At 39.3% G+C, this 27,954-nt stretch overlaps 1 protein-coding gene and 1 long non-coding RNA gene across 8 annotated transcripts in view; both read left to right on the top strand.

The window, feature by feature from the left end:
• Positions 1-27,954, top strand: part of Hdac9 (histone deacetylase 9) — an 869,516-nt gene that overhangs the window by 129,139 nt on the left and 712,423 nt on the right. The gene's annotated exons all lie outside the window — the stretch shown is intronic.
• On the top strand, positions 191-14,502 carry Gm46347. Of its 2 annotated transcripts, none has more exons than XR_001780600.1 (2): positions 191-8,281; positions 8,923-14,502. It is a non-coding gene; the product is annotated as a predicted gene, 46347 (long non-coding RNA). The 2 variants fall into 2 exon arrangements; XR_001780599.1 differs by lacking the exon at positions 191-8,281 and adding an exon at positions 8,288-8,684.

Below are 27,954 nucleotides of genomic sequence, written 5' to 3'. Positions count from 1 at the left end.
TTGACCTAGGAATTTCAAGGCTTTTATTTGACACTCAGTTCTAGCCTTTGTCTGTCTGTCTGTCTGTCTCCCTCTCCCTCTCCCTCTCTCTATGCCTTTCTCCATCTCTCTCTCCCTCCCCTCCCCTCCCTCCCTCCCTCCTTCCCTCCCTCCCTCCCTCCCTCCCTCCCTCCCTCCCTCCCTCCCTCCCTCTCCCTTAAGCCTTGGCTCCTTTGTCCATTTTCTTACTGTAAAATTGAATTTTTAAATGATTTATTCAGATGCTCCTCAAGCAAAGCTAAAGGGCAGGGAGACACAGGAGTTCCTGAAGCACAGCAATGCTCTCTGCTCTCTGCAGATAGGGAAGTGAGCCTTCCTTGGAGGACCCCAGTGATCCTGTATGAGAGACAGAGAGTCTTGCATGGAGCTGTTCCTTCTTCCAGAGGAAGTGGGACTCTTTGCTATGCTGGGTGGTGACCTTTCACCTCTCATAGAGCACCCTTTAGTTAAACTGTTAAAAGTCACCCCAAATGCAAAAGCCTTAATTTCAAGAGCATTGTATTATTCTTCATTGATGAGAGTGTCTTATTTTGTTTCCATTACAATGATCATTAATATTTCATATAATTATAGTTTCTGATAGACATAAATTAGTATGCCATCTCTAAGATAAGAGGTGACTTTTCCTCTTTTAAAAACTGATGAAGAAAGATGCAGGGTTACAGGATACATGAGATTCTTAGTTTCTAAAGTTAAAGGAAAGAAAGAAAATCTGTTCGAAAGTTGAATTAAAATGGCCCCATTCCCATTTAGATTTTAATAAATGCAATCCTGATATGGTTTATAATTCTTGGTTTCAAGTACAAATGGAGATGTTACGTGCATGTTAAACTCCGAATTGAGAAACATGCTTGTGAATTCCTTTGTAAATGGCTCTTTTAATTGTAGTTCTTTGCAAAAAGGAAGTTAACACTTAAGTATCTATTAATTCTTGACAAGAACCTTATTTAAAACCACGCAAAGTGTTTTTGAGAAGGCAGGTAGCTGTTAGCATTATGTGATCACTGGAAACTAGAAAAGTCATTATTACAAGTTTCTTAATCTTTTTTAAATGAAAATCTTTTTTAAAAATTAAATGTGCTTAGACAATGCTGAAATGTATGTATGAAAAAGTATAAATGTCCCCAAATCCACTCAACCAGATGACCTAGTATTATGGATATATGCATATGATAAATATACACCCCCACATATATATTCTTCCAAAACTTTTGCTTTGGAAATATGCCCCTTTTAATCTAAAATACCATGTAAGTGTGGTTCATTTTACTCTGTGGACTATGACAGGCTTTTAGGGTTGTTTTACCAGGGGAATTGCTGAGCAGTCATAGATTGGCCTCTGAGGTTGTTGATTTGTTTTGCTACTTCAATAAAATACCTCTTTTGTATGTGCTGCATGAATCTCTCCGTCATAGGAATTAATCCTATATTGGATTGATACAAATAGAGCTGTATATTACACATTATGCATGTTTATTAAACATATGTAAATATGTATACTTATACAAAGAATCATTTATACAAATAGAGTTGTTAAGGCAATACTTATTTTAGATTTCCATATGCCTTAAGTATAAATTATTCCTTAGAAGATTTTATCATTTTAAAATTTATTTACCTATCAGTATTACATTAGAAAGTGGGCTGGCAAGATGGCTCAGCACATAAGAGCACTGACTGCTCTTCCTGAAGGTCTTGAGTTCAAATCCCAGCTACTACATGGTGGCTCACAAACATCTGTAATGAGATCTGACGCCCTCTTCTGGTCCCTCTGAAGACAGCTACAGTGTACCTATGTATAATAATAAATAAAATCTTTGGGCTGGAGCAATCTGGGACTGAGCAAGCAGGGCTGACCGAAGAGAGCAGAGGTCCTAAAGTTTAATTACCAAAATTCACACGAAGGCTCACAACTATCTACATAACTACAGTGTACTCATATACATTAATAAATAAATCTTTTAAAAAAAAGACAGTTTTTTCATAGATAAGAAAATAGAGCTGATGAATTTGCATAGAAACACACACACACACACTACACACACACTACACACACACCTCTACTCACTCAAATAAACATTCTTCCATCCTTACAGAAACACCACACACACAGAGACACGCATACCTACTCACCCAAACAAACATGCTCCCACTCTCACACCAACATCACACACACACACACACACACACACACACACACACACACACACACACACACACACACACACACACACAAACTACAAAACTGGAATTTACTCTTGAAAAATCATCTCTGTTTGTGATTTTTCATGTCAGTTGCCAGATTTTTATTATTTGTTTCCCTATTTCAACATCATTAAGTGTATAATTTAAACTATTTGCTGTAAATATTTACAAACCTTATGTCTTACCTATGCTGTGATTTTTATTGTACAAGTACCCAAAGGTTGATATTCACACGCTGTTCTTTTTGCTTGTGGCTTCCACATTCACTTGCAGAATCAAGAGTTCAGTATCACCAAAACTTTAAGATTATTATACAAGCAACAAAATCTCCTTTAATATTTCCACATTTTTGTTTAAAAAAATCTCATACTCCTTAATTGACAGGAAGTTTACTTGCCTTATTATCATCTGATAATACATTAATTTATCTTGCAAGGGCCTCTAAAATTTATAAATGACTCCCTGTTTTTAATATAGTACTTGCCTTATGCTTGTCTGGTATTATAGTGCTTAAGTTACATTGATCAAGCACCACATGAATTAAGTTTCACTGGTTTTTAGAATACTTTATTTTTATGCTTTTGAAGGGAAGATTTCCTCATTATTTTTCTTTTAAAAAAATCTAATGACTGTTATTGAAAGTGTTTCCTTCCAGAATCAATATCTTAACTTCAGGGTAAAAATTTTCCCTTCAAAGGACTTTATAATTATACTATTGGTGATAGTACAGTTAGTAGTCCTGTTCTACTGACCTCTCTCTGTATATAGTGCTATATGCCTCTTTGTTCACATTTTAAATAAATTGTGGAGTTGACTTGTAGATTTTCAACATTCTATTCTAAGTATATTCTTATGTTACATATGAATTGTCCCAATCATTATTGAAATGTATGTTGTCTTGATAGCAGGTGTGAATTGTCAATAATATTTAAGAAGAAAACTTGAATGCTTTTCTCATTCATAACCTCTTTTTGTGCTCTCAGTATCATCAAGCAAAGACTGTTCTGTGTGCCAAAGACAATGACGAATGAGTTGTCAGCATCTGAATGTCTAGTCTTCTATACACATGGTTCATGCTTATTGGCAGATTGCTTTCTGTACATCCATCTCAAATTACATCTAGAACAATAATGGTTGTTCAGGGGCCATACTTCTCCAAAAGCAAGCTTGAAGTCACAAAGTACTCCAGAAATAGACAGAAGGCCACCTTTAAGTTGTCAGTGTAGACTGACTTGTATCATGAGCTTGGTTTCCCTCCAGTTTTAGCCTTGTGCGGCTTGTGGGAAGGGCTGGCATTCTCTGGGTTCAGTGGAGCCGAGGTGCACATGTGAGGCTCCTTCCTAGTGTTCCTCTCATCACTGCTCTGTCACAGACCACCAAGGGAAGGGAGGGCTTTCTGTGCAAAGTGTGATCAAGATCTGTAGAAATAGAAGTGAGTGGAGAGTTTATTAGAAATGGGATTTCTAAGGAAGTGTGAGAGTAGATCGTAATTACAGTAATGGAAGCCAGCCAGTGGAAGCCGGAAGCCGGAAGCCGGAAGCCGGAAGCCGGAAGGAGCAGAAAGAATGATGAAGGTTAGATTAACAGGTCAACACAAGTGACATTGAATTAAAACACCGCCCCCCCCCCCACACACACACCAAACTGCCCAGGAAATTGAAAGGTGGTAAAAATCACTGATACAAGTCCTTCCTTGGCTAACAAAACCAAGCCAAACCTCCTGATCCTTTTTAAACCACTCTGTAGCTATGTAAAGTTGTTGCCTTGCCTTCAGCAGGCCATGTTAGTTGTGTGTTTGGAAGGTTTCCTCACAGAACAGTGGACTACTTCATGGCCTGACTGAAAGTGAATAACAGAACTAGAGGGTTCCTGCTTCGTGCATTTCTGAAGCTTTCGTTTATCCTTATATAGGTGCACAGAGAAGTCGCACCCTGACCTCCAGAGTGACCGCAGGCTTCACGCTTGCACTACCCCTTTTTTTCTGAAGCTAAATTTGGAGCTTGCAAAACCTCCTGTTTAAAAATATCTCCCCAAAGTCTCCCGCTTACTGTTCATTTTGTTTCTGTCCTGTGAAACTCAGGTCCCCATTTATAATAATCTATGCAGTATTTTTCTCTATGTCAAAAATATAAAAGAACACGTTTGATCCATAACCCTTCAACATGCTTTCCATGATAGAATTATTGTCATAGACTGTTCTTCCATTCAGTCTAGAGACAAATCCTCTTAATGAGCTTAGCTGTGCTTCACAAATATACATGCATTCTTAAATACATTTGAGCCAACAAAAAATAGGCTGTGGACAGGCCTCACTTAGATACAAGAGACAAGCAATATCCTAGCAGACTTTTCCAACAGAGGATTTATATTTTTCTGTTAAGATTTCAGTTATATTCATATTATGAAACAGTGAGCTTGTTGTTTGATATGAAATATAAAGTCATCTAAGAGGCTGAATTCATCATTTTAAAATGGTATGCTTAAACAGAAAATAGAAATTCCATAAAATTTCCTTACAACATGTAGAATGTTGACATGTGTTCTTTTATGCTCATTAAGAATTTTAAATCAAAGATGAGAATACTGGAAACTCCCCATGTGTAGCAATTCATTAACCAAATATTCCATTTTCTAAGATGCCAGCTTACCTCCATCCATGTATGTTGAACTGTTCTTTCCATAGCACACTGTACTTTATAAACTGGACATGTTATGTTTAAAATAGCTTTTTTTGAACTACTTTCTAAATGTATAATATTTTCAACCAACTAATGGAGGAGAAAGATTTGCAAATTTGTGAACTCTTAATGTGCTAGATATTTTGTGTCCAATTTTGAATGTATTTAAATACCTTACCCTATCTTGTGCATGTCCAAGATATGTCTCAATGATATCAAGAGTTTAAAATTTACTAAGGTAATGATGTGTGGGTTATTTCAAGTAACTACAACTTAATTAGTGGCAGTAACGAAAAATACTGGATTTAATGATGGTATAGGTTCTAATTATATATCTGTTCTTTGTATATTACTCAATACACTTAATTATAAAGAACTGACTATTAGTAGGGTATATTAGACAATAAGACTAACATTAAAAATTACCATCAAAGGCAGTATATAGCTATACATTGATAATTTTGAGAGAATGCCTAGTAAAAATTACATGATGGTCTTATCTGATGTCTGAATAAACTACAAATCAATGAAAACAGAATGGTTGATGAGCTAACTAAGCAAAGCAGGGCCTGCGGATGGTTCTCCTGGTATCTGGGTCAGATAACAAGTGGACCTTTTAAACATACTGACCTTTCATATCTATAGGTCCCGTATCAGCAGATTCAACCAACACAGGATCAAAAGTAGGCCTATGACGATTGCAACTGTGCATGTTTCTGTAGACTCCATCTCATAGCTGTGCCCAAGCCTTACAGTGGTGCATGGTGGCAGTGTAGCACTATATTACCCATGATGCCTAGTGAGCTAAAGAATAAGGAAGGATGCTTAAAGTTATATACAGGTATCATTTTATGTGTAGATGTTGGCATCTGAGAACATTTTATAATATCCCCCATATAGCCAAGAATGACTACACTCAATCCCAGAGTGGGTAGAACTATTCCCCAGTTTCCAACACCTGACAACCCTTGTGTGTCCAAGCTGGGGTTTAGGAGAAAGGAAGTCTGGAGTACTGTGGAACTTAGCTTGACCTCAGAATTCAGTGGCAGTGTTCCTGAAGCTGAAGTAGTCAGGAGGGAGTTATGGCAAGAAGAAAGAGCTCTTGCACACCTGCCATGTGTGGAACTCAGCAGTTTTGTATAGCTGGCTATAGTCTAAACTGTGAGACAGACTGGAGAGGCACAGCAACATGAGCAGTGGCTAGTTCAGAGTGGGCTCTGAGTCACCGTCAGGTTGTGAATGCCTTTGGTTAGGAAGACTCAAAGGGTTTCAAGGATCATTCCATGTGCAGAAGGAGGGAAAGCTAGGCTCCAGAGACAAAGACCTGTCAGCGGTGTGCAAGGACCAGGTTGACGGAAAGGGCAGCGCTGAGCACCTGAGCAATTCTGTACATTTTGCCTTGAAGGGAAAACAGACATTAAGACTCGAGGATGTATGTTTACTTGAAATACTGCTGAGTGCATTTGTATGAAGCCAGGATACCTGTAAGTTTAATTAGATTTCTTATCTTTTGATATAAGCTCTAAGTACTTAAGTGTGTGTATATGTGTGTGTGTGTGTGTGTGTGTGTGTGTGTGTGTGTGTACGCACTCGAGCTCTGATAAATGCAGTTATGTAATAAATGTGCCCACAGGGTTTTTAAAGAACATAGAATGTTTCCTGCTTCTGTTTACTAGGTGATGCTGTTTATATCGCACATGTTCTCCGATTTATGGGAAAATGTTAGATTTTGCATTGCTGTAACAAATATCTTAGAGGAACAAATTCAAAGGAGGAGAAATATTCTCCATGGTTTCCCAGGTCTCAACTCATGCTTGATTGGCTCCAAAGTTTTTCAGGCACAGTGAGGCTGGTACTACCAGGGGAGGAGCAGTGGAGCAGGGGTTCACATGTGTGGTGGCTGAGAAAGGAGGCATCAGGGAGACAGAGTGGGTGCTGAGGAAGGCAAGGTGGATTTCTGTCAGGCATGGCCCAGTAATCTACTTCCTCCCAATAATGCCATTATAGAATTCCTGAGATCGGAGCCCCCGACATCCAGTCAGCCATGGAAGGTCTGTCAGCTGTGTATCAAGCCTTCAATACACAGCCTTCAGGGATTGTTCTAGACTCAAATAAGAACAAGAACAGTAGGAAGTTCAGTTTCATTCTTTTGGATGACATTTTCCCATTGAAGATAAACTGGTTACTGCAGGGTCATCACACTGGAACCCATGTGATGCTCTAGCCAACATTTCCAAGCTGCTGCTATGCACAACCATTTAAAGCTTGCACTACTTCAGAAAGATAATTTGTTAAAAAACAACATTCCAAGGCCCAAATAAGGAACTTGTGACCATACCTCACAAAACCCTTCCTAACTGAGATGAGAAAACTTAATGTAAAAAAGAATTTCTTGCTGCTGAGCTGAAGTTCCTAAAATTCAGCTAACAGTGTAGCTTGCTGCCTGCTTATGGTTTTCTTTTATTAGAAATATTATCATGCTATATTATGCCACAGTGTAATGTTATAACATTTAAAGAATATCTTCTAGTATTTTGGGAACTTCTACCTGTGTTCTTGAATTGGAGGGGTAACCTGTCAATGCTTACCAGATGAATTATATGCACTGGGCATCTCGTCCTAGCCACTGTTCTAATTCTTCATTTCCCCCTGGGCTAAAATAGTTAAGTTGAAACCCAGTGACAGTCTTCTTGAGTCTATATGTGCTCAATAGATTTATTTGCATTTCTATTCAGAAGAAATAAAAAAAAAACCACATTTCTGGAAATTCTATGAAAGACATTTAGTTTCTTTAGTTTGAAATTCCTAATCATTGTGCTTTCTCTGTTGGAGAAGTTAATACTTAGTGGCAAAAGTAAGACAAACACTGATTAACACACTTGAAGTCACAGGTACTTTAACAGAGAGAAATGATTTCCCAACAAACTCCAGGAAGCTCTTAGCTCTCTTCTGGTTTTGTTATTTTTATTGTTGCCATGGGATATTCTCAAAATGAAAATTATCTCAGAGGTATATAACTTCATTGTCATGAAAAGCAAATAAGCCTATAAAGATGAAGCTAAGGTTTTGTTTTTTAAGGGGTAGGATTTCTATGTGACTGGAATTGTCTTTGACACCATACCCCTGAAGCTTGTTCCTATAAGGCAAGCCTTAGTTTCCTGCCACTGTTATATAGGAAATCTGTGATATTATAAGGTAGTCTTTGTAGAGAAAGTTAGGCAAATTATGTTTCCTTCCTTCAAGGCAGATTGTCTAGAAAGCTCCTGTGCGATAGACTATGCAGCAAACTTCTGCTTCTCATTGAATGGCACTTCAGCAAGTGTCTTCTGAGCTCATACCCTTCTTACGGCCCTTCTAAGGTGATGTTTCATGTGTTTCTGCCTTTAAGCTAGAAATTCATCTTCCTAAACTGGTTAGAATTAGAAATATGCCTCCGAGCCTAGGGGGAGTTCAGTGTGAGAAAATTTGTCATAGCAGGGCAAGCCTTCTGAGCCAGTCCAGTAATCTTTGTAAATCTGCGAGGTTGAAAGAGGAACTGACATTTTTAACAGCACACAGCAACGCTGCCCTGTCATTCTTAATGGGAGTCTGTGTGTGAAGTCAAAAGTACTCAGTTCGGAAAACTTGGATCCTCACCTGTGCAGGATCCAAGTTTTCAGACTATGGGTTGGACACTATGAGGGAGCAAATAACAGGTGAAAAGGTCTCAGAAGGAGCCAGGGCAGGTGCAGAGCTCTGAACTTAAGCTTCCTGGACTTGCAGGTAAACTGTCTCTAGCTTCACATGTAAACTTGCATAATTTAAGTCTGAGCTGATGCATCTAGGTGTATTTACTGTTTGTGTATTCTCATACAGTGCATGTGTGTTTGTATATATTTGCACACATACAGTGTGTGTGTGTGTGTGTGTGTATGTGCATATACAGATCTGTGCAGGTAGTGGCTCTCACCTTTGACCTTGTCTGAAAATAGTTTCTTTTGTTTTTCTGCCGCATATACAGGACTAGCTGGCCCACCCACTTCCAGCGTTCTGTCTCTTCTGCCCACTTTCTCCAAGGAGGCACTGGGATTACAAACAGATGGTACTGCATTCAACCTTTGCATGGTTCCTGGGGATGTCAACTCAGGTTCTCACATTTGCACGGCATGCGTGTTTATCCACTAAGCTATACCTCCCACCCACGAGTCTAGTTCCATTAAAATGGCTTTCAACGTAATGCTCTTAGAAAACACCTTATCTTTGTTTGGAGTTCCAGTGCTTGTTACTGTTAATGTAACAGGTCATGGTCCGTCACCTCACCCAGCTGCCCACTTCACTGAGGCTGAAGAGAAGCTGACAGAGCCAGCCTGGTACTCCTTGTGCCTTGTGGAAAACTGCAGTGGCTAAGATAGAACAGGGATGTTTGGGACTTATAGTGTCGAGCAAGCCCCTTGTGCAGCCTCAGTGCTGTTTGGGATGCACGGATATAGAAGTTCCTGTGTCCTCATGAGCACAGAGGATCCATCAATCACGTGGACAACACATGCCAGCTCTATTTTAGTTTTTTTGAGTGAGTACAGGGAAAATATCTCCAAGCTATGTCTGAAACTTGAAAATAAAACAAAACAAAATATGCTAGATGTCCACCTTGGTAGGAAATTAGGACGAAGTAGTTAAAATAGCTCTAAGGTAATATTTGTATCAAGTGCCACCTGAGAATATTTTGCTTGTTTGTGAATACCTTTGATGATGGTTTCTTAAGCTAATACAATTCAGGTGAAAAAAAATGACAAAAGAGGCATCCTTCAAAGGGACTGCTTAATATGAGCAAGACGGACTCATGCAACTGAGTCACTGATTGAAACCAGAAATATGTTCAAAGATGTCAAAGATAAGAGATCTATCTCTCTCCAAGCCATCAAATTACCTATGTTGTTTCTGAGAAGGGCGCCATGATAAACAGAGTAAAATAATGATGCTTTCTCTGCTCTCAGAACAATCTATTGTTACTTTAGTGTTCATAAAAGTTTGGTATGATGTGAGTGAGGCTGAGGTCATAGTCTGCATAATAGTGGTGGACTAATTGTTCAGGAAAACATAGGGAAATTGGTAAATATTAAATTGTCAAATAAGAAATACCCTAAACAAGGAATGAGGGGCTGATCAAAGAACTAGCAGCATACACAAGGTCAAGACCAACTGTGGAATTGTTGGTGCCAATGATAAATAAAACATGGGAACATGTTTAAAATGAGTCAGATGATGCTCACCGTAAGTGTTTAACAACACATTTGATTAGGAAATATCCTTCCTATGGCTATTATTGAGTTGATTAGATGGCAGACATGGGAGAGGTAGTTAGTTCCCTAAGGACATGTTTTTACAGTAAAGGTTTTGATGAATGCTGCCAACAACGTTTTTACAAAGTGTTCAGATGTGCTGTGTACTAGCCTGAGCATTTTTTTAATGTTATAATTTACTTAAGTTTCATTAAAATCCTCTGATGAATAAACAAAACAAAAACAAACAAAAAAAACTGAAGTTAAAACAAAACAAAAAACCAAACCAAGCAACAGCAACAGAAGCAGCAGCAAAAGCTGCTCTCTTAGAATTTATGAGCAAGAATCTATGACACAGGGAAGGCAAAATAACCTCTTCTGTGCCTTATACCTACCAATGTGAACGTTTGGAAAGCCCTGCCAATCCCAGAGCATGAATAGTGTTAAGATTATTAAACTAGTTTAAAAACATGTTTAAACATGTTCTTGATAGCATGTATGGGGAGGGGACCTCCCCCCCCCCCCGTCTTAGCTACTACTGTACTCCCACTGAATTTGAAAGCAAATCTACCATAGATCATCTGTACTAACCTTGTTGGTGGTGAGAAAGGGAACTATTAGTAATTTCACACTAAGGTAGCTGCTGCATCATTTAAACAAGTGAGGGCCATTTAGAACTTGGGGTGTGGTGTCCTGCACAGAGTGTGCACCCAGCCATGTGCCCTTAAAGATACCTTTGCATGTTTCACGAAACCTGTTGTTGGAGAATCTTGGTGACTTTGTTACTTCTAGAATGGCGAGGAAAGACTCCCCTAATAAATCCTGTGATCTCAGCTTCAAAATGAAGTTGTCTTAAATGCTCCACTGCATTCCTCTGATTAAGAAGCAAGATGTCTCAGTTAAGCCTTGTCCTCAAATGAAGTAATCTTCCTAAGTTTGTGTTTTCTGGTGGTTTCTTCTTTGTTCTTGTTTGACTTGGATTTTCTGTGCTGAGTTAATGGATGTTCTTCTTTTGCATTTTAAGCCACCTTAAATCTTATTTCTGAAGCAAAATGCATGCATAAGACTCTAAAACATTGATTTTTAAAAGTCTCTCCCCATCAACTTTATTTACCGGGTGCAGCAATAGGGATACTAATGTAGTTGAAGCTTTCTAACAACACAATTATTTGTTGGAGACTCTAGAGCTATGTAAGAAGCATAAGGAAAAATCCCAGGTAAACAGCAGCATATTACACAGATCTCAAGTAACAAGAAAAGTATCTCAACCCTCAGAAAAATCTTACACAATTAAGGTTAAAGTGGATGACGGTTGGAGTTCAGCTGATACTTAGGAAAGGAGACTCCACTGGGAACAAGCTCAGAGAGAGGGAACCTGCTGGCAGACAGCCCTTTGCTGGGTGACGCAGTTCTTAGAAGATGCAACATCTGCTCCTGCATTCCCTGAAGTTTCTGGCATCCCAGGAGAATTAGGAGCCAGTCTAGTTTATGGAGCTTGTGCTTTGTGCCTCCCTGCCCAAGTCATCTCAGAGATACAAATTGGATTTTTTTTTTCTTAAAGCCAGTCAGGCGTGGTTCAGTGTGCAGGATTATCCACTCTATGTTCACTGGGTGATAGATGAAAGGCCACTGAGTACCTCTAACCCCCGGGTTCTGGTCACATTTAAGCTAGTGTTTATAACCAACTGAAATCCAGATAGATCCAGGGGCTTGATCGACTGCAAAGGCATTTAGAAGTTCTTTAAGGTGAAAAACTGCCTTTTGTTATTAGGAATAAAAGGGTTTTCATTTGTAGAGCTCACAAATACAAAGTAGGAGTAAACGGTGACTGAAATGGGAGAGTAAGACTAGCTCTTACTCCTGGGAGGATACATAGTCAGAGCCTTCTGTATGAGAGTTAAGGGACAGGGGTCAAGAGATGTACATGGAGGAGGAAACATATACATTGATGTTTTAAGCACTTTAGCACTGGCAAGGTATCTCTTACTGGGGATTTGCTAATCCAACTCCTATTTGTATATATCCACTGGAGTGCTAGTTCATCTTAGCGTAACATATTGTTTTGAATATAAAATGTGATGGCCCACTGTTTTAAGTTGACAGAATCATAGGAAATTGTACCTGAACATATGAAGGGACGTATTCTTGAGACGTAGGTTAGATTTATGTAGAAGCAAAACAAAAAGCAGTGCATTTCCACCGAAGGTGAAGTGATTGATAGGCCCCGGAAGTGGAGTGAGTGATTGGTGCTGGAGGCAAAGTCATTGGCACTGAAGGCGAAGTGGTCCCTGCTGTATGCTGATCAGGATTATTGGATGTGACATCCGAGCAAATACGAATGAGGCTTAGTGTTCATTTCCATGTTTAAATCACTTGTAATTTCCTAGGTAGAATCTTGCACTTCAGTGTCTGTCCTAGTTGGGGTGGTTTTCTTTCATCTAACATAAGCTGAGTGCTTACTGTGCAGCTGTGTGATTCAAATCCCCAAACTCTCAGTGCTCCAATATAGTCAGAAGCTGGGGAAACGAAGCCTCTCTCCGTAGTTTGTTTCTCCTCTTGTTACTCCAGTTACTACCTCTCCCCAAGAAAGAATTTTTATCGCCACCCCAAGCTTCCACATCTTACAAAATCCTAGACTTCTTCCTGTTACCTTGGTGGCGGAGCTGGATGTATCCTGGCTAGGGCTAATGATTTCCTCCCATGTGTTTGCTTGAGCAATTCAAACTTTTCCCTTATCCCAGTTCTTTCTATTCATGCTTTCATTCCCCACTAGACTGTGAGGTCCCCAGAGGCATGGATTCTAATTAATCCTTGTATCTCTCTTCCTCCTGTTGTTCGCAAAATCCTTTCTTTCCTTCTTTCTTTCTTTCTTTGTTTCTTTCTTTCTTTGTTTCTTTCTTTCTTTCTTTCTTTCTTTCTTTCTTTCTTTCTTTCGTTCTTTCTTTCGTTCTTTCTTTCATTTTTTTCTTTTTTTTTGTTTGTAGAAATGACATATGTCATTGACTCAGTTGGCTCCAGACCAGAGTTTAGCTACTGTTTGCATTAGTCTTCTTATTTTTACATAGTGAGAAATCTAATGCTTACAAAAAAACAAAAAACAAAAAACAAAAACAAACAAAAAAACCCTTCATGTCCCCTATACCTGCAAACATAATTCTCAAAAGCATATTTATCATAATAGTTATGTATTCTAAACTCATTTGTTTTAGATACATATGAGCTAAAGTAAAGGAATAAGCTATCTTAGAAGTATAAATTTTGAAAGCTTGATTTTCTAGAGACTTTTATTCTGAGAGGGGTGTATCATGAGGCTTTTTAAGGACATTCAGAGAGCAGGTGCTTTCAAACATGTCTAATGGTTGTGCCATAAATGGGGCCCACAGACACCAAAGGATCAGCCAGGCTGAGCTTTCCCTACCGTGAGACAATGGTGTTTCATAATTTGAAATGAGCTTCTAATTATTTTAATGGGATTATTCTGCTCTTTGGCATATCAAGCAATTTGTTTTACACCTTTTCTCATTATTTTTCATTTTTGAAGACTTAAATAGAAGAGACATGACAGAATAGGAGTCCTGTTTCATCTCTTGGACCATTAATTATGCCATAGGAATCTCTGTACAGACGAGACCCCAAGAGAAATGAGTCTTGTCAGGTCGGATTTCGTTTAACGGATTTCATTCTTTATCCTTCAAACAAGTTTTCTTAGAAAGCCATTAATCACTGAAGTATGGATTAAAATGGTGACAATAATGGAAATATAACCAACAACAAATTGTTCATGGTTGGTTTCTTCAAGGATCTGACAGCTAATTTATAAAACAAGTTATTTTTATGCAGAAGGACTTTTCTGACTACAATAAAATTGAGCAAAATGCTCAACATCATTCCATGGCCTGTGGGAGAATTCATCATCACAGACTGTCGCCTGTCCTGTCAGAGTCCTTTTCCTTGCCATGTTTTGCCAGATTTCATTGACTACTTGTCCTGAGTCACCACTAGAATGTATCCTTTAGATAATTACTAAGTTTGCTCATGTAAAAAGTTATATGTAAAATATATTTTCTCTATTCAATGTATGTATTGAAAAGCTCTCAGGTTGTACTAAAAAAAAAAACCTTAAAAATGGACAAAACTGGTTTTCATCTCATATATTGATTGATCTCAATTTCATTCATAGATCTATATCCCAAACATTGACATTAATGCATTTGGATTCCTTTTGTAATTTATATGCCTTCATCTTTACCAGCTCTCCAGCCTTTCTAGCTGAGTGATCAGTGACAGAATTTTACTGTTGTTAAAAAAAAAAAAAAAAAAAAGCAAGATCTCGGTCCCTTTCAGACACCTGTTATGTTAATGAGGCAATGTTCAGTCATTGTAGAATAGGCCTAGTTAAGCCCATGGAGGGGGCAGTTGGGCCAAATAAAGAAGATATTAATTTCTGTTTCTGTTGATGTGAAGAAAACGCCATAACCAAGGCCACTTACAGGACAATGTGTTTGTCTTATGGTTCAGAAGAGAAATTGTAGCAGCAAATGTCATGAGCATGAAGCTACACACATCTCTAAACACAAATACAAGGCAGAGCGAGAAAACTGCAAGTGGGGTGAAGGTTTAAGCTCTCAAAGTCTGTCCCCAGTGACATATGTACTTCCAATGCCAAATCCCCCAAATTCCACCCCCAAAGCACTGCCAATTAGGGACCACATATTTATATACTGGAACCCAGGGGAGACATTTTTTCACTTAAACCACCACAGATACCCAAAAGTGTTCTTCTCTCATTACTTTATCCACTCATGGCTTAGGAACTTCATTAATAAATCCAGCCAATATGTGACTGCTTAGGCACTTAGCATTATATCCAATGTTTCTCATGTTAATTTTAATTATGTGTACATATATGTGTGTTATGTGTGGGTGTGTCCACATGCGTGCGAATGTCCATGGAGGCCAGAGAGGTCATCAGATCCTATGGAGCTGAAGTTACAGGCTTTTGTGAACATCTGGCATGGGTGCTGGAAATTAATCTCTGAGCCTCTGCAAGAGTAGTACATGCTCTTAACCATTAAGCCATCTCACCAGCCCCCTGTGTCTAGTTATTTTTTCAAGTATGTTGTTGTTTGACAGATTAGAAAAGTGAGCCATAGAATTTGGTTAAGACTAACATAGAAAACTTTCCTGTGAGAAAAACTCCAAAAGATAGTTCTAAGACAGCCCTTTCTCCTTTTGGTAGATTAATACTTGACTGCTTATCAAGTGGTCGGTTCAGATAGAGGTTCTGGGTGCAGAAGTTGTAACACCGAGTCCCTAAAAAGTATGATAGGGAGTTTATATTTAATCATTAGCTACTCATGTGACCTGGGTACACCCTATCTGAGCTCCCTCCACGGACTGGAAATTAAAAACAAAACAAAACAAAAAACCTTTCTATTTTGTCAAGAAGATTTGGTCCGTCTTCAGAGCAGAATCTTGGAATTTACATTTTTCTACAAGTATCTTTGATTCTTTCCCGTTTTGAAGGGGTGGGAGGAAAAAAATGTCTGAAACTTTATTAAGATTGGGAGACAGAGAGCTGAGGGAAGAGGGTGTGCTCGAAAGGCCCCAGCTCCATTTTAGATGGAGATTCACTAACACAGGAAAAGGGGCATGCAGGGTAAATATCTTTGCAAATGTTTTTTTGAAGTATGTTGTTTAGTAAGATTTCTGTGTGGTGTAAACGGAAAGAAGGAACTATTTTTTAATTATGCTGTCAGTTATTGACTCTAGGCCCAGTTGATTTTGTCAGCAGTAGTGTGATCACTTCTGTTTGAACAAATAGTTCTCTGAACAATGAACAAATGCTGTGCGAGCTTTTATACCTTTCCCTTGTTCAGTTGGCTGAAGGTCCCTGAGCATGTGGTTTGCCAGGGATGCACTCAGTCATACCAGTCAGCCTGTGTGTATATATGAGTTTTTATAGTGAGTGGCTGCACACAGCAACAGGCTCAGTGTTCATTCAAAAAGACCCCCCCCAAAAAAAAACAAACCAAAAACCACCATGTTCCCAGACCCTATGAGCTTCCAGCTACGTAGGCAAATGGAAGATTTACATGTCATATCAAGTCTTTTGCTTAAAGGTTCAACATTGCATGGCATTTGAGTCCTTTAGACAATCTGTAAGTTTCTAGGCCTGGGAAGATAATATCAGCCTCCTTCCATAGGTGAGAAGGTGAAGATCTGATATATTCAAAGGCCTTCTCAAAGGTCATATGGTTTTTAAGAGCCAAATAATACCCTTACTTTCAGTTTTTAATGTGTGTTCAGTCTACACTTGTTCATTGCTGTTTAACCTGCTATGATTTGCAACCAGTAAAAGCTGTGTGTGCAGTGCTGAGCTATCGTGCCAGGGGTGAGAATGCTGATATATTAGTTGAGGCACTTTGACAACGTCCCATATTCTTGTGCTATATAGTGCATGACCCTGAGTTGAAACAGCTAGGCCTGCATTATACTTTTCTTAGGAGCTTTTTCTTGCCAGATGGAGAAATGACAGCTCTAGGGAGAGAATTCAGAGACTGGAAGAAAGCTAACAAAGGTTTGAAAGCACCTAGAAGAGTCTAGCATGTGGACAGGTGGCTCTTAGAGACTGGCAGCATCATCATGTCCTGAGAAGATGTTAGAAAGGCAAATTTGTGGGCATTTGCACACTTGACATAGCAGAACCTGTGGGATGTTGAATGGTCTTTTACCAACAAACATTCCAGGTCAATCTGAGGCCCAAAGGTCTCTCCCACCTACAAACCGTAAGAAGATTATGGGATCTTGAGAAGACTTGCCTGTCTCATTCCAAGGTGATAGATTTTAAATCAGAAATAACTGAGTAGTCACTAATTTGATTGCACTTATTTGAAGAGGCCCAATTAGGTTGTCTGCTATTAATTGGGGGGTTTATGGTAGAAATTAAGCTCAGTTAAAGGAAATTAAGATAGTTACATTCCATACACACCTGGCTTTGTGGCTTCTAAAACAGAATTTTACAAAGAATTTTCTTCTTGTAATTCCCCCTTTGCTCTTCCTTCCTCCTCCTCATCCTCCTCCTGCTCCTCCTGCTCCTCCTCCTTCTTTTTTTTTTTTTTTTTTTTTTTTTTTTTGACAGGCCCAGTCTGCCCTCAACCTCACTACATAGCTGATGCTGACCTTGAACTCCTAATTCTCTTGCCCTGACTCCTTGTTGGGATAGATGTGAATCACATTGCAATGCCCAGTTTATATAAGGATGGGCACCAACCCCAGGGCTTTATGCTTGCCAGGAAAGCACTCTACAACAGAGTGACAGCTCTGGCTCGAAAGTAGAAGGTTCTATTTAGACACTGAATGCTCTTGGAATTTTGTTCTGGAATGTACCAAATAGATGGACAAAAGGCCTTAACATCTCATGTACTATGGTGTCAATTGGAACACCTGACTGAATTAAGCCTTACTATGTGCATCTTTCAAGGCAGGTAGGCAAAGCCATTGGAGTAGCAGACTGGGACACAATACATTCCATGTAGATTTCCCTTGGGTTCCCTGCCCCTTGGGTGTTACTTCCTTGCCTTGATTGTGTTTCTTCATCTTGCCATAGCACATCATAGTCTTTAGCTAATGCTATCAACTCATTCTAGCTTGACTAAGACTGTTCTGTTCTTTACATTAAAAAGCTCATGTTCCACAAGCTTAGTCACTCTATTCTTAATTTACCTAAGTGATGACACCTACTGGCCATCATCTGTGCTTCTTGGACCAGTTTCAGGTTGGCCCCTCACTCTCTGGCGCTGTCAGTCCCAGCCTGCACTGGGAAAGTACAGAGTGTTTTGGAATCAGTCTCCTTTGCCTGATGTACAAATAAGCAGTATTTGTAGGAAGCATGATTAAAAATTATCTTTAGCTTTTTAAAGGATCTCTTACTGATTTAAAAATATCAGTAAAAATACATATTACTGTCACTGCCAGATTACCAAGTGCAATTTATTAATGCTTGGAAACATCTTGCTGTGGATTGACTTAAATTACAAAAAAACACTTAGTGGAGAATCTAAAAGCTTGGCATCGTCCCCAGGTATTGATTATTTGGAGTAATTGAGTGATACCATAAGAAAATTAATGTTGCCACATGTGGAACTGAATAAAGACTTTGTAAGGTGAGGAGGTTTCTGTAGAAACACTGGCTAATCTCATACTGAGATGATAAAGGGACACAAAGACACAATTGATTAGAGTAAAAAGAAAAAATAATTATTTTAAGAAATCTTGAAGGAAGGGAAAATAAATCACCAATTGGGTCAATGAAGACTATGTTACTGATGACGAATAGACAAGTCTCAATTTTGACAATTGAAGTGAACTTTAGAACTGGTCGGAGGAGCTCAGATGGGTCAAGAGCTTGATAACTGGGCTAAAGTCCAAGAGTTGCTGTGACTGCATATAAATGTCCACTCATTTTTTGCCCTAGAGATAGCGGTTGAAACCTTGGAGGTGACACAGTGTCCTTGCATTGTATGGCAAATCATTGTTAACAGCAGCTGGCTGAGTTGAGTAATGTCATTGGGCAGATAACCTTTGATTTTTTTTTCCCTCAAAACCTTTCAGGTTATGTGATTAATATTTATTTTTATTTTTTATTGTTAGGATTTATTTTATGTGTATGGGTGTTTTGTTTATGTCTGTACCACATGAATTCATAGTACCTTTATGGGCCAGAAGAGGACATTGGGACCCTTGGAACTGGAGTTACAGACAGTTGTGAGTTTCATGTGGGGGCTGGAAATTGAGCCCAGGTTGTCTGGAAGAGAAATTAGTGCTCTTAACTGCTAAGCCATCTCTCCATTCCTTGAAATTAACATGTCCTCTGGAATTTCTGTGATTCCTTTTGTACGGCTGTAGCAGTGACGTTTCAGAAAATTAAGAACAATGAACTTGATCATATATGCTGATGTTTTAATCTATTTTCTTTAATGTTTATGTCTAAAATTGTATCCATCTATTTTAAAATGCCTGGGGCAGATTCTTGTTTAAAATATGGTTTAGCTCCAATTTTGAGTCTGTAAAATCAAAATTTGAGTTTGGGTTGCTATATAGTCTGTCTCTGGTAAAGGGTCTATTTTTCAAATTGATAAAATCTAGACTCACCAGAAAGATGAGGTTCTGGAGATGAGTATGTGTATATGAGAACTTGATTACATTAGGTGTGCGGTCCTAAGACCTCAGAGAAGTATTCCCTGAGAGGGGTTCTAGGAACAGAGAAAGGGACTTAACTGCTATGCATGCGTTCAATGACCTCTTTTTTTGACTGTGGACTATATCTTCAACCATGAGCTAAAAATAAATCTTTTCCCTCTTAAATTATCCTTCTTCTTTTTTTTTTCAGGATATTTTGTTAGAGCCAGATAAAGGAAATTAAGACAGGGATCTAGCCTGGTTGTAGCAAGATGGAGAAGCAGAAAGTGGCTGGTGATGTGCAGAAGGGGTCAATTATATGTGTTGTCTGCTCTTCATAGTAACTCCTGAAAAGACCTAACCCATCCACAGAAACCTGCATTAACATCTTCCAAGGCAATGCCTCGATGAACCATTTACCTTGCTGTAGTCCCAAGCCCTTCGGGTTTGTACTGCCTACACATCACCACTCTAGAGACTACACCTTCAGTAAGGACAGGCCATATGGAAACCATAAAGACAGTGATAGGATTTGAGGCTACCAATAATAGTTTAGTTCCTATACATTTATTTCCAGAGCAGCGTAGCATCTACTATTTCATTTATCTCTGATCAAAGTCCTTTGGGGTAGATGGCTTAGAAGCAATTATTAGTAAACCGAGTGTCTGCATGTTTGCAAAGATATTATGGTAAAAATAAATGGTAATAAAATCTGATCTGTTGGTTCCATTTCATGATAACCTCCTCTCAAACCTCCATATCTTGAAGGGAGTATAGCACATGTTTGCCTCAGTGTTCTAGTAAAGATGGTTTCTGAAGTGTATGGCCTGCTTCATTAATCAGAAAGACAGACCTTTCTGTATGGAGATTTAACTAGATAAAGATCCCTGGCACTGCAGTGAAAGTTTGGTAGCACAGTTTTCAGAGACATTTTAGCTGAGAACCCAGGATGAAGCCAGGCTGATTGAGGGCAGAAGGAGACTGAGCCAATTAAAGAAAACCCCCAGGAAGCCGGGCTTAAGTGGCACAAAGATTCAGATGAGTGAGCGGATGAAATTGCACCCCTAGCTGAAAAGCATCACACTTGAAGTAAAACTGTAGAATGTTCTGCTAACTTTTAGCAGTGGGAGTTACATAATCTAATAATTAATTGTCTGTAGCTTCCAGGCCTATTAGTGAGGTGGGGAACAGACCCCAGAGGCAAGTCCCTGGCTTCTGCGGAACATTGCCTCAGGTACTCAGCCCAAATTGATAACGCTTACAAGTTGTTTTTCCCGTCAGTTTGGAACCCTAAGCGCAATCTCTCTTTTGCTAATGGGCATTTTAAGTGTATTTTAAAGATTTCTTATTGGCTTCCCACTTACAGTTGGAAATCATCTAGAAGACAACAAAGTTTCCAAGTATTGGATGTGACAATTTGGATTTCTCTGAAAGATACTGCTGCAAATACAGAGGCAGGAGGATATCTGTGACATGCTAGAGAAGGATGAGGGTGTGTGCACACACAAGGGCACATTCTTCTGATATTGTTAAGTAAGCTACCCTAGACAGAGAGGAGGCCCATTTTATTTTATTTTATTTTATTTTATTTTATTTTATTTTATTTTATTTTATTTTATTTTATTTTATTTTATTTTATTTTTCTGGTTTGCATTGAGCACACCTGGATTCTCACAGAGGGTGGATCTGAACATTAAGTCTCTTCTTGCCTGACATCCCCACTTGAAAGGGAACTTCCAAGCAAACGTGTAGATCCCAGGGGAGGTTGGGCCGAGGCTTGGAGTAGGGAGGCTTAGTCTGCCAGGGCCATAGGTTTCCTTGTGATGTACCTAAAAGCTGGCCGAGGACTCAGTGAAAACATTGGACTGCTTTTCCCACCACCTTAGTTTCTTCCCTTCACCCATAGATCATGGAGGAGCCTGTTCCTTTCAAGTGGTAAAAAGAAGTTAAAAATAGACTTCTATTTTAGATGTACCTTTGATTTTTTTTTTCTTCCAGAAAAACATTTCAGATGATAGGGGAGAAATACAGGGATACATTTCAGCAAAGTCCTGGAAGAGTCTTCCTATAGTTGAATAAAAAATGGGCTCAGTTTCAAAGATATTAAGCTGCCACTGGAGAGTGGAAATGCCTTTTGGGAATGCCTAATGGTTCCTGGAATGTCAGCATCGTGTTGTCATAACACTGGGTGAGAGTTTCAAGGTAAATAAAGACATCACACGGAAAGGAACAGTGCAGAGAGCCACATGCTTTGTGGAAGCAATCTTAGAACATACAGCCTGCCTTTCCTGTGCAGTGTGCTGCATGGCTTTCTGGATTCTTTGGACCATATTGAAGCTAGCAGATGCCAGGTGCCCCATTCTTGACTTGGCTTGGCCTTTTAGCCTTGCTGTGGTTAAATTTATAGTGGGGGGTCTCTTCTTGCACTGTTGTGATTGCTCTTTCTGTGCCCACTCTGCTCTTCCTTGTCTCTTGTTCTTCCTGTTTGTGTCCGCTGTGTCTGTGAGGTAAACTAGAACCTCTCCATCTGCTTACGTGCCCTTTGCTCTAGTTTTTCCTGCTTATCTGGGTGTAGAAGAGTATGATGATGCCACAGTTAGACAAGAAACTAAAGAAACCGGGTTTTCTTGTTTGTTTCTCTTTTTTAAATGAGATATTTTCTTTATTTACATTTCAAATGTTATCCCCTTTCCTAGTTTCCCCTCCAAAAGCTCCTCTGCAAAAAAACAAAAAACAAACAAACAAACAAACAAACAAACAAAAAAAAAACTAAGGGGTTGGGGATTTAGCTCAGTGGTAGAGCGCTTGCCTAGCAAGCCCAAGGCCCTGGGTTCGGTCCTCAGCTCCGGAAAAAGGAAAAAACAAAAACAAAAAACCAAAAGCTCCTCTGCCCCTGCTTACCAACCCACCCACTACCACTTCCTGGCCCTGACATTCCCGTATACTGGGGCATAGAACCTTCACAGAACCAAGGGCCTCTCCTTCCATTGGTGACCAACTAGGCCATCTTCTGATACATATGTAGGTAGAACCATGAGTCCCAGCATGTATTTTTTTTTTTTTTTGGTTGGTGGTTTAGTCCCAGGGAGCTCTGGGGGTACTGGTTAGTGCATATTGTTGTTCCTCTTATGGGGGTGCAAACCCACTCAACTTCTTGGTTGCTTTCATTGGGGACCCTATGCTCAGTCCAATGGATGGCTGTGAGAATCTACTTCTGTATTTGTCAGGCACTGGCAGCGCCTATCAGGAGACAGCTATATCAGGCTCCTGTCAGCAAGCTCTTGTTGGCATCCACAATAGTGTCTAGTTTTGGTGGTTGTTTTTGGGATGGATCCCCAGGTGGGGCAGTCTCTGAATGGCCATTTCTTCAGTCTTTGATTCACACTTTGTCTCTGTAACTCCTTTCATGGGTATTTTGTTCCCCATTCTAAGAAGGAATGAAGTATCCACACTTTGGTCTTCTTTCTTCTTGAGTTTCATGTGTTTTGCGAATTGTTTCTTGGCTATTCCAAACTTCTGGGCACCACTTATCAGTGAGTGCATATCATGTGCGTTCTTTTGTGATTGGGTTATCTCACTCAGGATGATATCCTCCAGAACCATCCATTTGCCTAAGAATTTCATAAATTCATTGTGTTTAATAGCTGAATAGTACTCCATTGTGTAAATATACCACATTTTCTGTATCCATTCCTCTGTTGAGGGGCATCTGGGTTCTTTCCAGATTCTGGCTATTATAAATAAGGCTGCTATGAACATAGTGGAGCATGTGTCCTTCTTACATGTTGGAGCATCTTCTGAGTATATACCCAGGAGTGGTATAGCTGGGTCCTTCGGTAAATATTTTCTTTATTTACATCCCCCCTCCTGTTCACCAACCCACCCACTACCACTTCCTGGCCCTGACATTCCCCTATACTGGGGCATAGAATCGTCACAGAAGGTTCTATGTACAATTTTCTGAGGAACTACAAAACTGATTTCCAGAGTGGTTGTACCAGCTTGCAATTCCCCCACAATGGAGGAGTGTTCCTCTTTCTCCATATCCTTGCCAGTATCTGCAGTCACCTGAGTTTTTGATCTTAGCCATCCTGACTGGTGTGAAGTGAAATATCAGGGTTGTTTTGGTTTGCATTTCCCTGATGACTAAGGATATTGAACATTTTTTAGGTGCTTCTCAGCCCTTCGGTATTCCTCAATTGAGAGTTCTTTGTTTAGCTCTATACCCTATTTTTTAAATAGGGTTATTTGGTTTTCTGCAGTCTAACTTCTTGAGTTCTTTGTATATGTTGGATATTAGCCCTCTATCAGATATAGGAATAGTAAAGCTCTTTTTCCAATCTGTTGGTTGCCTTTTTGTCCTATTGACAGTATCCTTTGCCTTATAGAAGCTTTGCAATTTTATGAGGTCCTATTTGTTAATTCTTGATCTTACAGTACAAGCCATTGGTGTTCTGTTCAGTAATTTTCCCCCTGTGCCCATATATTTGAGGCTCTTTCCCACTTTCTCCTCTATGAGTTTCAGTGTCTCTGGCTTTATGTGGAGGTCATTGATCCACTTAGACTTGATCTTTGTACAAGGAGATAAGAATTCACATTCTTCTACATGCTAACCTCCAGTTGAGCCAGCACCATTTGTTGAAAGTACTGTCTTTTTTCCACTGGATGGTTTTAGCTCCTTTGTCAAAGATCAAGTGACCATAGGTGTGTGGGTTCATTTTTGGGTCTTCAGTTTATTCCATTGATCTACCTGTCTGTCACTATACCAGTACCATGCAGTTTTTAATCACAATTGCTCTGTAGTACAGCTTGAGGTCAGGGATGGTGATTACCCCAGAGGTTCTTTTATTGTTGAGAATAGTTTTTGCTATCCTAGGTTTTTTTGTTATTCTAGGTGAATTTGCAAATTTCTCTTTCTAACTCTGTGAAGAATTGAGTTGGAATTTTGATGGGGATTGCATTGAATCTCTAGATTGCTTTAGGCAAGATAGCCATTTTTACTATATCAATCCTGCCAATTCATGAACATGGGAGATCTTTCTATCTTTTGAGGTCTTCTTTGATTTCTTTCTTCAGAGACTTGAAGTTTTTGTCATACAGATATTTCACTTACTTGGTTAGAGTCACACCAAGGTATTTTTATATCATTTGTGACTATTGTGAAGGGTGCTATTTCCCTAATTTCTTTCTCAGCTTGTTTATCCTTTGTGTAGAGAAAGACTACTGATTTGTTTGAGTTAGTTTTATATCCAGCTACCTTACTGAAGTTGTTTATCAGGTCTAGGAGTTCTCTGGTAGAATTTTTCGGGTCACTTATGTATACTATCATATCATCTGCAAATAGTGATATTATGACTTCTTCTTTTCCAATTTGTATCCCTTTGGTCTCCTTTTGTTATCTAATTGCTCTGGCTAGGACGTCAAGTACTATATTTAATAGAGAGGGAAAGAGTGGGCAGCCTTGTCTAGTGGGACTTTTAGTGGGACTGCTTCAAGTTTCTCTCCATTTAGCTTGGGTTTTCTATCTTATCAATGACTAAAATGACTAATGTCATCATCAGTTAAAAGCCCATATTAGCAATAACCGGGTAAGTTGTCTATACACTTTCTCGACAACTGTCTAAACCATTACTCTGTGCCAAATTTCCGTATTTCTTTATGCTGAATCACTGCCATGACTGACAGCCCCAAAGCAGTGTACTTATCAACGTGCTCTGCTTATAAGACATGGTTCTTGAGCTAACATTCTGAATGGGTGTTATAGTCTGTGCTAGGTTGGGAATGGGTCAAGGAACAGCATCGGCCTACTTCTGTCGAAGATCTACTGTAACCTCTGGAGATCTTGAAAAATGGCAGGAAATGAGGTGTTTTGTTTTGTTTTTTTGGGTTTTTTTTTTGGCTATGAGGTTTGAACTGGTGGCTGCCAGTGTCTAGGGTAAACCATGGTATCAAGTCCTTGGCAACTTTATTTTATTTTCTTAGTCTAGAGTGAGTCAGAGGTGTGCAGTGGCCATTCTTCAGAGCACAGTATTCCGCCAGGTTTCTGACTTGTAATTTTATTATCTGATTCTCTCCATCACTGAGCACACAGCCCTGCTTCTGATTGTGCCAGTAGGTAAGGAGTTGAAGTTGTGTGACTCAAAGGCAGCATGTCTCTATCACCAACCCTTATTCTGTTTTGCAGAACTTTATGAGACATTCCAAGCCCAAGGTTACTGGAAGAAGCAAGAGGCCAATCATTTGTTCTAAACAAAGTGACTGGATTTAAAAGGGAAAGATAGAAAATTGAGTTGCATCTCTTGTGATGATCTAATCTGATGATGTATATTTGTTCATCTGGGATATTACCTCAGTCCATTTTTCATTTCCATTACAGTGAATTTTAGCATACATTTATATTATTTTTTATTCTTAAATCTGAAGGCTAGAATTAAACCCTTTCTTTCCTCAATCTGAGTTTAATAGTGACAGCAGAATAAAAGCATCCTTGTGCCATATGTGGCATTCTGATTTTCCTCCCTGTCTTGTGCTTTTTCTGATCAGAACCATTCAGATGTTCCTGTGGCTTTGCCTTACACTTTTATCCCTGGGCCACTATAATTCTCTTGCTATCAACTTCTTGATTTTGGTATATTCCTTTGGAATGGAAGAAACTCATTTGAAAACTGCTTTTACTTGCATCATGTTCATTCATAGACGTTCTTGCTGCATTGTTTAGCAGGTAGAGTAGAGAAAGCTGGGCACCATGACACAGAAGCACCTGGCCACATAGACAGATAAGTGCTATGGCTATAAAGAAAATAGTATGAGCTGTTACAGGATTTGAATTCACTGATTGTTCATGGAAGTCTTCTGAAATTCCCCTGTCACTCTCAGGATGTAGTCTAATGCCTTATCTTTTAAGCTTTGGGAAAAGGGGTTGGATGTTCCCAATAGTGTTATATGCTTTTCAAAGGGATAAACAAAGTTCCCTCCTTTGCTTATCACTCCATCTACAACTTTATTTGGCTATGGAGCAGGTTCAATAAGACAGCAATGGTTATGATATTAGGGCAAGTCTTAGTGTGGTAATGCTGTTGCCAAAACCCACTCACATCCATGACACTTCTGTGCCTCACTGAGCAGTCTCAAGTCAGAAATGTAAAGGAAATCTCATGTATGTAATACAGTAAATAGAAGGAAGGTGAGACTGAAGAAGGATACATGGATCTAGGCCAAGATGTCTCGCCGTTGTCACACATATGTTTTGTTGTTGCTGGAATAGATATGGAGCTATTTAAAATTCCCATATAACACAATGGTATCAAGAAGACAAAACTTAGTTAAACCATATTTTTTATGTTTTCTATTTGTGATTACATTAAGCTTCTGTGAAAATGGTACACACCAGCTACCCAGCAGGAGAGGATAGATATAGCAAGATTAGAGAGGCGAGATGTTCAGGATTAGAAGGATCCGCGTGGCTGAGAGTGAGGTAATGATAATGATTATGTGATAATAGTGCTGCTGTACTGTTTTATGAGGCAGTAATCCAGCTTCCAGAGCAGAGAAACTATGGGGGTGAAGGCTGAGTTTATCCAACGGAGGGAAATAGATTGTTGCTGAATAGCCCAGCATGACAGTAAAGACATTTTCTTTTTTGAGGCAAGGGATTAAAAGTAAGTTTTTAAAATAAATGAGTAACTTACTGAATATGAGCAAGCAAACAGCTGAGCAAGGGTAAAAGAAAGCAAACTGTGCGGGAGGACGAGGAGCCGGTGCCGGGGGATGGCTTCTTTGTGTGCAACAGAAATTGGGATTCTTATAGTAGGAGCAAAAAAAATTTGAGGGCCCAAAACAAAAACAAAAACTCCACTCTTAGGCAAGTTGGCAGCTAAAATGATGTGTGGTGTTTTTCTAGAAAACTATTAAACTACTGCAAAATGCAAACAGATTTCCATTCATCTCATTTTAAATCAATCCATTTTTTTTTAACCAAGTTGCTATGGGGAAGAGACTACATCAGTTAGAACAGCAGTTACAGGCAGCTGACATACTGTTTTTTACTTCTGTGAGCTGACAGATCAAAATTGCTTACTTAATAATGTGTTAAAAGGGCTAAAATATCTTCTCTAGGCTGGATTAACTTGAAAGTCACTTTGTCTTGGGGGAATCCCTTCTTTCTACACACACACACACACACACACACACACACACACACACACACACACACACACAGCTTACTCAGTTCTCCAAGGTGGAGGGATGTTCTCAGCTCAAACTGAAGGTTTTAGGCATCTGGGGCCAATTGGATTGTGAGAGCTGGCCCTACTCTGAAGCAGCTGGTATCTTTTGCTTTATCTTCTAAAGCTTTAATGCTTAGCACTAATTCTTTCTCAAGGTTGCCAAGAGGCAACCCTTTGTGGTAATGTCTCTTAAGAGTATGTACTAGCCAGTGGCCTCATGCATATTACACACTGTAGTTGCAAACAGTCTTTTTTCGATGTATCCAAAAACTATTAGAATGTCCTTGACCTTACTCCATGGGTGGAAACCTCCTTGGCTCCTCAATTGTCAAGCCCAAGCTCAAGCCTAGCACATCACTGGTATTGAGT

The sequence above is a fragment of the Mus musculus genome, chromosome 12 (genome assembly GCF_000001635.26).
Source record: "Mus musculus strain C57BL/6J chromosome 12, GRCm38.p6 C57BL/6J".
Classification (NCBI taxonomy): Eukaryota; Metazoa; Chordata; class Mammalia; order Rodentia; family Muridae; genus Mus; species Mus musculus.
This window is presented reverse-complemented; position numbering and strand designations above follow the sequence as displayed.